Below are 14560 nucleotides of genomic sequence, written 5' to 3'. Positions count from 1 at the left end.
CAAAAATCGAACCAAGACAAAAAGTTTTTTGACGATATATGTTGGGGGACATCTGGACTCATACACAATTTGTGTTACAACACCCAAATGACCAGTGGAGGGCGTTGATCTGCAAAATGAGTTATCCTCAAAGTTTTTCTCTATTACTAATATAGAACTGGATTAACTCGCCTAAACATGTGGTGCATTAGGGATGGGGTGGATTAGGAATTGACTACTAACTGGGGAAAAGATCAAAAACATAGTTTACGTATTAGGATATCTGAATGTACCTACTGCTGTAATTAAATCAATTACAATAAGCTGTTGATTTTTTATTATATTGATAATTAAACACCTACGGGAAAGTCTGTTTCTTGTAGGCTACCTAATCGAAGTGCGCAGCCTATTGGGACAGTTCAACTCGGTATTGAACACGCCTTCCCCGACCTCTGATAGGGCCGGCATTGCAATTCATCCTAAACACCCGTCAACTAATGTATTCCATTTCCAAGACGTTCAAAGAGTCACAGAGCTAATACACCAACCTCCCGTCGGACAATAATCTGCACAGGCAACGGTGGAGTGAAGGCTATGTTTGTTTTAGAGCCGAGGACTATTCAAAAGCTGTGACCCGCGGCGAAGTTTGACAGTCCGAGGACGAATTGCTTGTAAGTAAAGTGTTTTGTTTTTCTGTAACCGCGAGTAGCCTATGGGATCAATATAATAAGCGACACAACGAGTGACTTTGTGATGGCACATGATGCAAACGAAACCACAAAGAACACATGTATACATTTTAGCCTGTTTGATAATGAAAATACTACAGTCAACAGAAAAAGAAAAGGTAATTTGATACTTAATGTAATGCGCAGTTTTTTTTTGTGTGTGTGTTTCTGCGTTAATGCTCTTGTTGACTCAGTTTTTCCTTCATCCTCTTGGTAGGACCATAACCATAATAAAAGGAACAAATATGATCTAAGCCTGTATGCATTTACGATTGTAGAATGGTATGCTTACGAATTACAGGTAGAATGGTAGACAACTGAGATGTAACAAATTCACGCAATTTCTAATATGAAATGTATTACAAAATCTGTTTCTGTGTGTTTGAGAATAATAAATGATACCCTGAACAAAAGAAGACTTTCTGAAATATCCACCCAAGCGCTAACAGGCTACTGATCAGATACTGTTATATGTACACAATAATATCATATTTTTATTGAAACGGTTTGCACATTTTTCATTCCTAAATCAAGGGGTTGTATTATTCAAGGATTGGGAACTATGATCTCTACCTAGAACAGAACACAAACCTGTCAGGCTTTTCTGCAAACTCTATTTTTCGCATTTGTTCCATATCACAGTGTTCTGATCCACTGTGGATGTAAGTTGAAAGCTGATGCTTGGAGGCTCCCATACCTTGTCCATGTTCAGTATGTTCCCAAACCCAAGACAGAGCATCTATGGAGGCCAGAGGTTTTGGTTAGGGGTTGGGTGTAACAGTGGTGGAAAGGAGGGGGCTTTGTTCAACGCGGGGTGCTGTTGCTATGTGGGTTTTAGTGCATCTGTTTGGGAGTGGTCTCTCTCGTTGCCCCATATTCTCCAGTCAAAGGTTGCTGGGGGCTAAAACCTTGTCCCAGTCTCCTGCTCTGCTACCTGCTAGTATCCTGGCCTCCATGGGCTCATGCTGTGCTAGTAGTCCTGTCTGAAGTGCTTAAATCACCACGCTATCCATCCATGCACCTAGGTCCGCTATCTGTGGGTGCCTGTCAAATGCAAACAAATGGACTGCTAGTGACCCGATGATCCCTCCTACTGTTTCATAGACCAGCTTGTCCTTATGCTTTTGGCCATTGCAGTGTTTCGAGCATCTCTCTGTCTTTTGAGGTTTCATCTGTTTGTCTGTGATCAAAAGGAAAATGGGGGGAGCACCTCTTGCTGAGCCACTGGTTGAAATCCCTCTTTATTTTCTATGAGATCATCACTGATGACCTTACTTATGAACTGATGCAAATGCGCTACGTGATTTAAATAGGAGAGTGTATCAACTGATATTCTGAATAAGACAATAACTGGGTTTGATTTGGTGTGAAGCCCCATCTGTAGTCTGATTCATATTGAATATTATGTGGCGTGTTAGGTCTCTGTTGTTCATGCCTATATGTTTGGAGGCCATCAGCATAACAATAGGCCAGGACTTTGTTTCAGATGACAAGATTGAGGCCTCTAGGAAATTGTGCGTGTCCCCAATTGTCTTTATAGTGCACTATGTTTGACCAGGCTCTGGCAGTGTACTATAGGGGATGCAGGGGCCATTTGGGACAGTCTCTGAGTGTTACCGTGGCTTGGCTGTGATCTGTAGCGCTACGCTAATGCCTGATGCCCACGCGTGGCTGGAACACACATTGGGTCCCCTGGGCCCCATTTCGGGGTGGGGTGTATATGGGCTGTCCACCTCGCTGTGCTCAAAGGAGTGAGAGGAATATTTCTTATTTCAGACAGAGAAACGTAAACGTGTGGAGACTTCTGAAATGCTTTTCAGATGTAGTATCAGAGGAGTGTGAATGTGTGTGTATATGAATGAAGATACATTTATAGCCAGGGTTAAAACATGAATCCTGCACATAACTACCATAACAGTCCGTTTGTTAATTCAGACACGTGTACGTTTCCTGCATTTTTACTATAACCTTCCCCGCAACTTAATGTATGCACCATGGGGGGGGGGGGAATTGTACATCAACATTTCATTATTCTTATATAATTGATGGCTAGACCTCCAGCATGACACAGCCTGTTTTGTAATGGATTAGTCAGTTATTCCCTGACAGGGTTGAGGAATGGAGTGCTCCTATATGAGGCGAGGGGACATTGTACCCCTCCTAATTAGCTTGGACACATTCCATTATGTGGTGTTGCGATGGAAAGTGCTTCCCGGTCACGTCTGTGACTGCTGCTATTTCATTAACGACCCCGGGCGACCCCCACCGGTACCGCTGATGTGGAACTGTGAACGGGCAGAAGACAGGTGTGGCGCCTCCCGGGGGTTGTTAGTGACGGGATGGGAACGGGGATGGTGGAGGGATGTCGAGGGGTGTCTTTTGAGACGTGGGTAATGACAAGGAAGTGGAGACGGAGGATTTTGGTATGTGGGTCATTATGCTGCTGACAGAGCATGGGGAGACGGGGGTGGCTACCAGGAGAACGGAGGTATGGTGGATGTGGGTGGTAGCTAATGGGCTGCCATTAGGAGCCGTCCCACAATCATGTCCTTGGAGAGCTCCCCACCAGGATGATGGATGGTTTGCCTAATGTGCCCTTCGCTCCTTGGGCTGTCCCTTTTTCACATTCAAACACCTGAAGCCAGTGCTTTCAACTGAGCGTTGGTCTCGATAGGGTCGTGTGTTTGCGATTTCTCAGTGGTTAATTGGTGCTCCCTTACAGACCAGAGCATGTCTGGTAGTTGATCAACAGCACATAGAGGAAGCTTTTTGTGAGAGAAATTCAAATGATATGTGTATTATCACATTTTATGAATATTTGTAATTACAGTTATGGCTTGTATCATTGACTTTAAAAAGATTGCTTTGTTCACATTTCCCTTGGATTTATATCCACATTGTTTGCCATGAAAGGCTGCACATGGTCTGCAACAGTGCTTAGGTAGGTGGTACGTGTCAAAGTAACATCCACATGGATGGCAGGACCCAAGGTTTCCCAGCAGAACATTGCACTGCCTCCGCCAGCTTGCCTTCTTCCCATAGTGCATCTTGGTGCCATGTGTTCTCCAGGTAAGCGATGCACACGCACTCGGCCATCCACGTGATGTAAGAGGAAACGTGATTCATCAGACCATTTTTCCTGCTTCTAACACATCAACTTTGGGGACAGAATGTTCACTTGCTGCCTAATATATCCCACCCACTGACAGGTGCCAGGATAACGAGATTATCAGTGATATTCACTTCACCTGTCAGTGATCAATGTTATGGCTGATTGGTGTATATGCACTGCTTGCTCTTACAGTTAACATGTGAGAAGTAACTTTTAAATTAGGTCAAATGTTTTAATGAGAAATTATTTATTGAACAAGACTGTTTTTCTCAAACATGTTGCAATTATTGGCACCCTCTGTATTTAGTACTTTGTGAAACCTCCCCTTGCCATGATAACAGCACGTAACAGTGTCTTTTTTTTCTTCTGATGAGGTGGGAAAAGATCCCTAAGATTCCTTGGTTCTGGTTTGTGGACTCTCCTCAGCTCATCCCACAGGTTTTCAACAGGCTTTCGGTCAGGGGACTGCAATAGCTATTGCAAAAGCTTGATTCTATGGTCAGCAGAGCCAATTCTAGTTCCCTGGCAGAGGCAGCTAGATCTTGGTCTCAATTCTTGTGGTACTTGACAGATGCAATGCATTCTAACCATGTTCTCATTTTATTTTAAATACATTTTCAGGGCATATTTATGCTTTCTTTGACAGTACTGCTTGAGAAAGTTTGAAGAAAGAGCTTTTGCTAACTAATGCCCCAGCAGTACATGGCACTGGAGACAGAGTCTAAGACCACTGGAACATAAGCCATTTCCAGGTAATATATACTTTTTTCTGTCCTTTTCCATCGCTTTCTTTGGGTCTGGGCAGTTAAAGGCATTTAATGGAAACGTTTATAGGGAGACTCAGGAAATCCTAATATGGCCTCGCAGAGTCATCACAAATCATTGGTGCGCACTTGTCACTGTCATTATGTTTGACTGGGTCACAGTATAGCGGAGGTCAGCGGTGGGCGGGTTCTGGGTTGCGAGCCATGATAGTGATGTTTAAACCAGTTCAAACCATTCTTTTTAATTAACCCTTAAGACAGCCTGTGGGCAGAGAGAGGAAGAAGGTCCTGGAGGCTTTCTCTCTCCATTACATCAGAGGCTGGGTGTGCTCCAGTCACATCGTCACTGAGGAGAGGCTGTCGACAGGATCAGGGTCAGAGATGAGATGGCTTGCTCCGTTGCCAGGGGAGGCCGAGTTAGTTTTCCTCCAGGGCATCAGTCGTAGGCAGAATAACCATAAATGTCTAGATAGTGTAGTGTTACTTTTAAGCACTGCTGTATCCTTGAAACTGTGGGTTATGCGGTCCCGTCATGCTACCGCGCTCGCTGAATTATTCAGCAAAGTTTGCGGAAGCTTAAATGCAAGGATCACTTCTACTACCATATCTTTGGGTTCAGTCACTGCCCCCCCCCCGTCTACCCTGTCGTAGAATCACAGGGACGAGGGTCCGCGGTGTGCTCATGTCTTGGGTCCGTGTGATGAGTGTCATTTGATCTGTAGTTTTAAAATAATAATGTTTAGACCTGGGTTAAAATATATAATAATCCCATTAGGTTTCCTTACTCAACCAGTCAGGTGGTATGTTTGTCGACATACATGGCATTTTATTTTTAAGTGCTATTTAGAACCCTGGTTAATGTTTCCTAAGGGTTTACTGAACAGGTTTATTTGATTCAACGCCCCTCCAGCATCCCTCATGACACGTTGTGCCTAGAAAGAAGCTTGCATCCTGTGGTGAACCTGCTGGGGCTTTTGATTTTATTTATTGGGGTTAAGTGCTTGATTATCATATTCCCCTAGAACTATGAGCAGCACATCTTAAATATTCAGCTGATTAGAAATGTCTTTTGATTTCTAGGGGGTTATCATGCAGTGTATTTTATCAGCACAGAGTGGAAATTAAAAATCGTAATTAGCATTGCAATGAAGCACACATGGCTGAGATTTCAAGGACTGAAAATGTGGATCAAAGCAAAGAGAAATTAATGGGCAAGATTTTTAATTTTGGAAACCTTTTGAACTACCATTACTGTTTTCCCCCCACTGAAACCTGTGACTCAATATAACATACAAAATAAGTCTGATGTTCCTGAGAAAAGCAGAAGAATCATAAGATTCACACACATTGTGCCACATACTATATATTCCCTCAGATGTGTTAATGCCATGGTTGGTTAGCCTTTATTTTAGTATGCATGCAAGATCGTCACCCTGTTCAACACTTTGAATTGATTAGAGCGTAATGGGGCGCAGTTCTCCAACCAGAGATACAACCACCCTTGTCTCTTGAGATGTCGTTTGGTGATCTTCCTTTGTAGTTCAGTATTTTTAGTCTGTCAGTATGGTAGTCTTTGATGCATAATTCTTTCTTTGTAGTTAATGTTGTAAAATCATGTTTTTTGGGGATGATGTTTAGGAATGCAAAGGTCTGGAATGCAAAAGAACAACTAAGCCATGAAATGCAAATAAATAACAATTTATCCGTTTTACAATCTGCTTATATTCTTAAGCCTATTTTAAATTGACTATTTAAGACACATTTTTCGGATTGTGAATTGATTAGTCCAGTTTTCCTCACGTTACATTGTCATTCTTTTCAAAAAGGTGCCTCCAGTTTTTTTTTACTTTGAAGTCTGGCCTTCAGAGCCTAGTGTTTAGAGCTTTATGCACCATGTCTAATTGTGTGATTTTGACAGATTTTGGTGTTGGGAAGAAAGGACAAAAATATTTTCCTAAACCTTTCATATTTCCTGAGGGAAGCAAGTGCGCTGAGGGCTCAGTTCCTTACAAGGCAAGCAGATATGTAAGATCAGATGGAAGTTCTCATGTTACTGAGGAGCGGGTCACTTCCAAAGGTGCCTAGGAGTAAATCAAAGAACCGGATACTTGTTGAGTTCTGGTTGAAATTGTTCAACCTTCATGTGTTTGATAGACAGCTGACTGTTGGTTTATATGAGCCTGTCATCACTGCAGGCACAGCCTTCATCAAATGTTCCCTCCCTCTCAAACAGAATGAGAGCCCATCCACTTCGTTTAACTTGCTGAGACTGAGAAGTTGTACTGTTCCTGTACCAATCCACCAGGGAACACCAAAGAGGAGGCACCCAAATAAACCTGTAATCCCCTGCGGTTTCATAATTCCACATGGTGCGCAAAGCTTGTCTTTTCACTTGTACCTCTCTTAAAACAACAGAGAGTGAAAACATCCCATTTTACTTTTCAGCAGGACCCACAGGTTCATGTTGCCCTGCTGTCCCCTGGGATTTGATCCACCCCTGAAGCCCCCTCTGCAGCTGTCAAAGAGTACATTATCCCCTTTGATCCCCATCGTAGTCCAGTCACAGTCTCCCCTCCTCTCGGACTCGGTCCCCCATCAGAAAGTTCACACGTCTCAGCCCCCCTTCAAAGGGGATTTGGTGTACTGCACCCTCTGTTTCTTCTTTAGCAGCTTTAGCCCCTCATAGTCCAGCCAAACAATGTGGGAGAGCTGCTGGTATTTCCCAAAGGGGGGTGGTGGGGGTTCTTAAGCCCCCTGCGTTCATTCTAAGCCCCCTACTGAAGCATTTTGTGTAGAACAGGAGTGCTTGTACATCACATCACTCCAGGGTGCAAACATAGATGCTGTTTTCACTGACAGTCGGCTGGATGGGCAAGACAATACATAAAGTTTATGGTCCTGTGGTAGGAAAGATGGGAGTTATAGAAAGACAGCGTAAAAGAGGGAGGAAAGCTGGGTGTTATAGAAAGACAGACAGCTTAAACGGGGGAGGAAAGCTGGGCGTTATAGAAAGACAGACAGCGTAAAAGGGGGAGGAAAGCTGGGCGTTATAGAAAGACAGACAGCGTAAAAGGGGGAGGAAAGCTGGGCGTTATAGAAAGACAGACAGCGTAAAAGGGGGAGGAAAGCTGGGCGTTATAGAAAGACAGACAGCGTTAAAGGGGGAGGAAAGGTGAGTGGTGTGTGACAGTCGGGTGGTCCAGTGTTTACAGCAGATGGAGAGCATTGGCCTCCCAGGGAGACGCCATTCACCTGGTAGTCAACCTACATTGTACGGTCACCATATACCAGAACTGTCATTATTTGGACTTCTGCTTTGTCTTTTGATGTTCAGATCATATTAATTTGACCTTTATTTAATCCTGGCTATGTTTAATACCTGTCAATTATGAAAGAGCGCCTGACAAAAACTCATGTTTCGCCCTGAAGAAATCTAGTCTTTCACATACTTGGTTTGAAAAACACTACTGTAGCTGAGTTGAAACCACAGAATGTTGGGATGAAGGGAATTATTTAGAAAATCTTAAATTACCCTGTAATTAAGACAATTGCTTTCTGGGTGTTTGCTGTGTGATATCAGGACAGGGTTTGACTTAATGTGATTTAGGTAGGCCTAAATCCTTTAATGCATACTGATCGTATTTTAATGGGATAAAGTTCAAAGTAAATAAAGCTTTAATCGCTTTGCACGTTCCCTGATTTTCTAAAATAGGACTATGGAAAGACTACCTCCTGGACAATATTCAAATATTTCCTGCTCCAGAGTGGAGTACTACAGTACAACAAACATAACTACTCACTAGCAATGTACTGTCATGACCAAGGCAAAGTATGAGGAAAAAAGTTCTTCCTCACAGGCAGCATTCCACTGCTTGTGATTGAACAGTGGACTGGCTCTAGCTGGCCTGCCTGTTCCCTCAACAAGCACCAGCTACAAGGCTAATCCCTGGATCTTCGAATGCGCCAAGTGGTCGAGATGGGGGATTAAAAAATTATACAGCTGACTTGGAGCGCTTCAAAAGAAAATGTCTGGATTAGGGTGGTGCTGGTTGCATGTAGGATTTCAATTAGCCAGCCAGTGATTCTGAGCTGACCTGACTTTGACTTCCTGGCATGATGTGTAGTCCAAACTACACCCTATCCCTTACATTGTGCACTACATTAGTCCAGAGCCTAATATACGCCTTGGTCAAAAGTAGTGCTGTATGTAGGGAATGGAAGGCAAAGAAACTCTGGCCGTTGGGGAGTAGGTAACCATAGCGCCAAAGGCATCATTGGCTGCAGCCATGGCATACGACCAGTGAAGGGTTGTGTTTGAAAAGCATTGTCTTATGTTCTGGCTCTTATGGATCAATGGCAGGCTTGGGGGCGTTCCCCTTTCTTTAATCAGCTTTCCTTTGTTACTCTGAATTGTCCCTAGAGAATGGCATCATTGGATTTATTAAGGGACAAAAGATATTGTATACATTTGATCTTTTTTGTTTCTAGCAGTGCAGGCAAATATCTCCTGCATGGTACGATAATTTTTACTGTATCTTTTATAATTAGTCAGTTAGCACAGGCAGAGGCTCTTTGGCACGGTACAGCACAGCGTGCCGGTATACAGACATTAGTCATAATATATTGGTCATATACCACAAACCCCTAAGTTGCTTTAATGCCATTTCATGCTGATCATATTTCTTACAGTTTTGGACATCTGGATTTGTAATCTTCACTTCAACACTTGACAGATAAAGGTAACATAATTTAACAAATGACACTGAAGGATTCTACATTGGAGTCATATATTCATAAAACATCTACAGAATAGCATTTTTATAGTGCAAAAATAAATATACACAGTATCAATAGCTATTTTTGCACCATTTAGTTGAAATAACTTAATGTTGCCTTTTTCTATGACTGTCTATCGGTCTCTTACAGGGCTGGCCCGACCATTTTGGTGCCCTAGGCAAGAATTTAGCTGGTGCCCATTGCATCACAGCCAGTTCCGTCATTGTGTTCATACACTCCCACAGAAACTGCATAGCTTGTCTTTGAGATTTTCTTTTAGAAACAAAAAAAAAAAACGCATTAGAGAAACAAGTGACATAAGACTAATTATAAATAAATAAGAGTATTGAATTGAAAAACTGCGGTTTGAAAAAATTGTTTGCAGCCGAGTGTGAAGCGGTTAGGATGAAAATCAGTACCTCCAAATCCGAGGCCATGGTCCTCAGTCGGAAAAGGGTGGGTTGCCCACTTCAGGTTGGTGGAGAGTTCTTGCCTCAAGTGGAAGAGTTTAAGTATCTAGGGGTCTTGTTCACGAGTGAGGGAAGGATGGAACGGGAGATTGACAGACGGATCGGTGCAGCTTCTGCATTAATGCGGTCGATGTATCGGTCTGTCGTGGTGAAAAAAGAGCTGAGCCGCAAGGCGAAGCTCTCGATTTACCGGTCAATCTACGTTCCTACTCTCACCTATGGTCATGAGCTTTGGGTCATGACCGAAAGGACAAGATCCCGGATACAGGCGGCCGAAATGAGCTTTCTCCGCAGGATGGCTGGGCGATCCCTTAAGGTGACAAGCTCGGTCACCCGGGAGGAGCTCAGAGTAGAGCCGCTGCTCCTCCACATCGAGAGGGGTCAGCTGAGGTGGCTTGGGCATCTGTTCCTGATGCCTCCTGAACGCCTTCCCTGGGCATCTCTGCTTAGACTGCTGCCCCCGCGACCCGGCCACGGATAAGCAGAAGAAAATGAATGAATGAATTGAAACACTATATTACAGAAACCTTATTCAACAGCCTACTTGCCTTGTCTTGCAGCTTCTTTCGAATTGTTTTTTTAATTTAATTTTAATTTTTTTTCCATTGACTAAGACTATCGAAATGGTCATGCTAATTGATACCTTCCCCGTCTTTTTGTTTCAGAAACATTCCTCTGAGAACTTACCTTATCAGTTAAAACAGATGGCCAGTCTGTAGGGTCTATTGGTGAAGCCTTTTTATAGATGCCTCATGCTCCATCGCTGGGCTGTGTTGAGGTAGAGGGGACAGGAGCACTTGATGCGGCATCGCTGGGCTGTGTTGAGGTAGAGGAGACAGGAGTGTTTGCTACATTGCTGGGCTGTGCCCACTCTCCATTACAGTACTAATTCAACTGTCATGTTCGAGGGCTTTCTTGGATGTATTGCCCAGTTTTACACACTGCATTTTGATAGGATCTGGGCATTGATTCTGCCATTCCATAACCCAGCACCACTTCCTTAAGACATTCGGTTGTAGCCTTCTTCGGTCATTGTTCTGTGGCAAGATCCATGATTCGTTCAGCTTTAGCTTTTTGGCCTCAAACTTGGCTCCAGAAGTCTGTGGTGCAGTAAAGAAAGCATCCCCAAACCATTGACCCCAAACCATGAGGTTTTTGAATTGCTTGGAAATGACTTTGTAACTCCTCTCAGACTCATGGGCATCAATCTTTCTATTTGGGGCTCAGATTGGTTTTTGATCATGGTCTGATGCATTACCACACACCCATATGGTTAAGACCAAACCAGACCAGGAGTCCGTTTTGTATGGAAGGCTGGAACCTCCCAAGTTATTCTCTAATTACTTACTAATAATATGCATCTGTATTGGTACACCAGATTATTAAAAAGGTTTAACCTTTTTTTATTCAACAGTAAAGGTAGGAATGTTCTATTGCATTTATTTTAATTGTAATAAATAATTTCAGTTACATTTTGTGTGATTTGTTAAATTGGGTTATCTATATCACTGAATGTGGTTATTTCGCTCGGATATCAACGTGTCCAAACATTATAAAAAGCCAACTTTCCATTGGGTGTAATAACTTTTTCCACATGACTCGATGGCTAATATACCTCGGCTTAGGCCTATATCGGGTTGCTCTGCTCTGAGCTGTGCATAAGAAAAGCCCTTATATGTTGCAATTAAGTATTCTAGCAGTCACAACTTACAGAAGTGAGTGCACACATTTTCAATCTGGCCTCCTGTGGGAATCACGTCTATGTATTTGCAAGCCCCATGCTCTAACAAATGACCTACAAGAGACCCTATTGGCCATTCACCACAAACCCCAGATGTCTTATTGCTTATAATATTTGATTAATTTCTGCTGCCTAGGTACAGCGTGGCTGAACTTTATACAACTTTAAAAGGCCCACAGCACAGGAAGACGAGATGGCAGTAACTTCCTCACTCTCCCTCCCTCCCTCCTGAAGCTCGTCAGACCAGTTCTCAGAGTCACAAGACTTCTGGTGATTTGCATTTCTCTCTCTCAGAAGGGAGGAACCACTATTCACAGGTCATTGCTCAGCCCAAAAGATTGTGTTGCACGCCACAGATAGCTTTACTCTGCTGGCAGCGCTTTAGAGAGGGGCTCTTGGTGCTTTCACCCACAACGAGGCTCGGGCTGTGAACACAAACTTCTGGGTTTGGGATTAGATGCTTATATGAAGAGTAATATTAACCTTTAGATATGAGTGTTGATAGCGGAATGCGTGCTCCTAAAAATGTTGTACTAAACCATTGTACGTATTTCACCCTGCTCATCAATATGGAATGTTAGCCATATTAGCACTGACAACATGCTCACTCAACTAACAACTTCAGTTAGCATGTGTTGGGAGATGCTTGCCAATATTCAGCTCCACATGAGACACCCAGACACAAAGTGGCACTATGGTGAATGAACTCAGCACTGCAATGCAGTGCCCTGTTCTTTTCTTATGTCAATCTGCATAGTATGTCAATGCCCTAGAATACATTCCAAGTAATTTCACTGAACCTTTTTTAGAAATCAAATGTTCTACTTTATCAGGTTACTCCTTTCTGTTAAATGTTGTTAATACATTTTGTCACACAAATAGACAGTACTCAACAAGTAGCCAGAATGTTAGGTTGAAACACAACACGTTCAGAGCTGTCTCACAAGAAACTTTGTCACGTTGTCATTTTTCCTCATTACTTCCCAGAGTCTGAAGTGACTCATTTGTGTACCTGCTGCCTTTCCTGGATTACGTTAGACATTATTTAAAAAAATGTATCCTGCTCCTGAATCGAAACCATGACAACAAAAGAAACAATTTGTGAAAGTTGATAGTGCATTTGTTAAAAGAATTGCCACATAATCTGAGTAAAGGACACTTTCCAGCAATGCACAGTAAAAAAGGAGAGAATGAATAGGAATAAATAAACAACTTACACAAAGAATAGAGTTACAAGGAGAACATGTCTAAAGTCTGTGCAGGGATCTATATGGTAGCAGTAAGGTGACTATGCAACAGGAGAAACAAGCAGCGTGTGATAACTGTAAAAATGTGTGTGAGAAGCATCTGTAATGCTTTGTGCACCCTCCCTTTGCCAAAACTACTGCTCTTGAGATCAGTCCTCTACAGAAATTCTCTGGATCCTTCAGAGTCGTTGGTCCTCGCTTATGGACTCCCCTAATTAGCTCAGCCTACAGGCCATTGCAAAAGCTTGATTTTATTGACCGCGAACCCACTCCTAGTGGAGGTATTCATTGGATCATTGTACTGCTGGAAGATCCCACAAAGACCCTGTTTCTGCCTCCTGGCAGGGGCAGACATCTTTTGACCTAGAATCGCCTGGTACTTGATGGCCCTTAAGTCTACTTAAACTACAACAATTGTTGTGAAAGAAATGTGCCAGAGGTACGCTGTACGCCACAACACAGCATTATAATCTCACAATGGTGTTTACCTGGGAACTACCATGGCACTCTCCTGGGAATCAGTGCAAGTGTAGGTAAAGGTAGAGGTACCTTTCGAAGTGGCAGGTTTATACATTAAGCTGGAAGGACTTCAGAACCAGACTTTCTACGTAAAACAACCTCACAGATACACTAACTGGGTATTTGCTTTTATTTTTTACAACAAACCCACCTGGTGTTTCCTTCCAGATAACTTGTTGGCATTGAGGTGGTGTCTATTTGTAGTTTTGGAGACTTGAGGACCTCAAGATGTAACCAACTTCTGCAATTCCTGGATATTCTTGGATTCTTGGACTGTGATCATTGGATGTTTCCTTGCCACTTGAACCTGCTTTTGGGGATGCTGGCCTTCTAGAAGGAAATAATATTGATAATGTGCAAAGAAAACACTTAATAGTGCTTTTTTTAAGTTTAAAAAGATTGCGACGTCCTGGATGGCAGAGAGCTTGCGTACCACCTTCTGAAAGTCTTTGAGTTCTAGGGCAGTGCAGTAGCTATTGGTGATACAGCGTGTCAACATACTGCCAGTGGGCCTACAGCTCTAGAACCTTTTGAGGGTCTGAGGCGAGGGGCATTGACATGGTCTCTTTACCATTGCATTTGTCTGTGTGGCCCATGTTCATTTCTCAGTACTGTGTATGCAAGGAACCACTTCAGCCCTGACGATGTGGATGATTGTAAGTATAGTAGGGGACTAATCACACAGCCCTGAGCGTCAACATGACTGATGGTTGTCGTCTACCCACCAGCACAGACTCAGAGGCCAGTTTATTAGGTATACCACCTCATTAACGTAATGGTTAGCTCCTACAGACTGTGGGTCACATGCTTTATAAAGCAGATGGACAAGCATTGCAGCATTCTGTTACTGTTTTATTGAGCATTAGAATAGGCCAAACAAGTGAACTAAGCAACTTTTAGAGTGGGCAGTATCCAGAGAATGTTGCGGTAAAGACTATACTGGGTTTCATTCCTATCAACTAAAAACATGTCTTCAGAGGGCAAGCAATCGACAATCCTGGACAGTTGAGGACTGGAAAAACATTGCCTGGTCCTGGATTAGTTTGCTTTAGTGGCTTGTAGGGTCCACAGACTTTAACCCAATAGAGCATCTTTAGAATAAGATGGAACCAAAATCCATTTGCAGCATGATCGTATAACCGCCCAGTGTGGAGCTGATTCTTTCACGTCAGCATGGACAAACACACCCGAGGGAGGTTTTCCACTCCTTGTAGAATCCATGCT

At 43.0% G+C, this 14560-nt stretch overlaps 1 protein-coding gene across 2 annotated transcripts in view; it reads left to right on the top strand.

Moving 5' to 3' along the window:
* The first annotated feature begins 479 nt into the window (after positions 1-479).
* lypd6 (LY6/PLAUR domain containing 6) overlaps positions 480-14560 on the top strand; it is a 37593-nt gene continuing 23512 nt past the window's right edge. For both annotated transcript variants that reach the window (XR_002197951.3, XM_010879935.3), the window contains exon 1: positions 480-650. The gene's annotated coding sequence lies outside the window, so the exon portion shown is untranslated. The remainder of the gene's footprint in view (positions 651-14560) is intronic.

This window comes from Esox lucius, chromosome 16 (assembly GCF_011004845.1).
Source record: "Esox lucius isolate fEsoLuc1 chromosome 16, fEsoLuc1.pri, whole genome shotgun sequence".
In the NCBI taxonomy this organism is placed as follows: Eukaryota; Metazoa; Chordata; class Actinopteri; order Esociformes; family Esocidae; genus Esox; species Esox lucius.
This window is presented reverse-complemented; position numbering and strand designations above follow the sequence as displayed.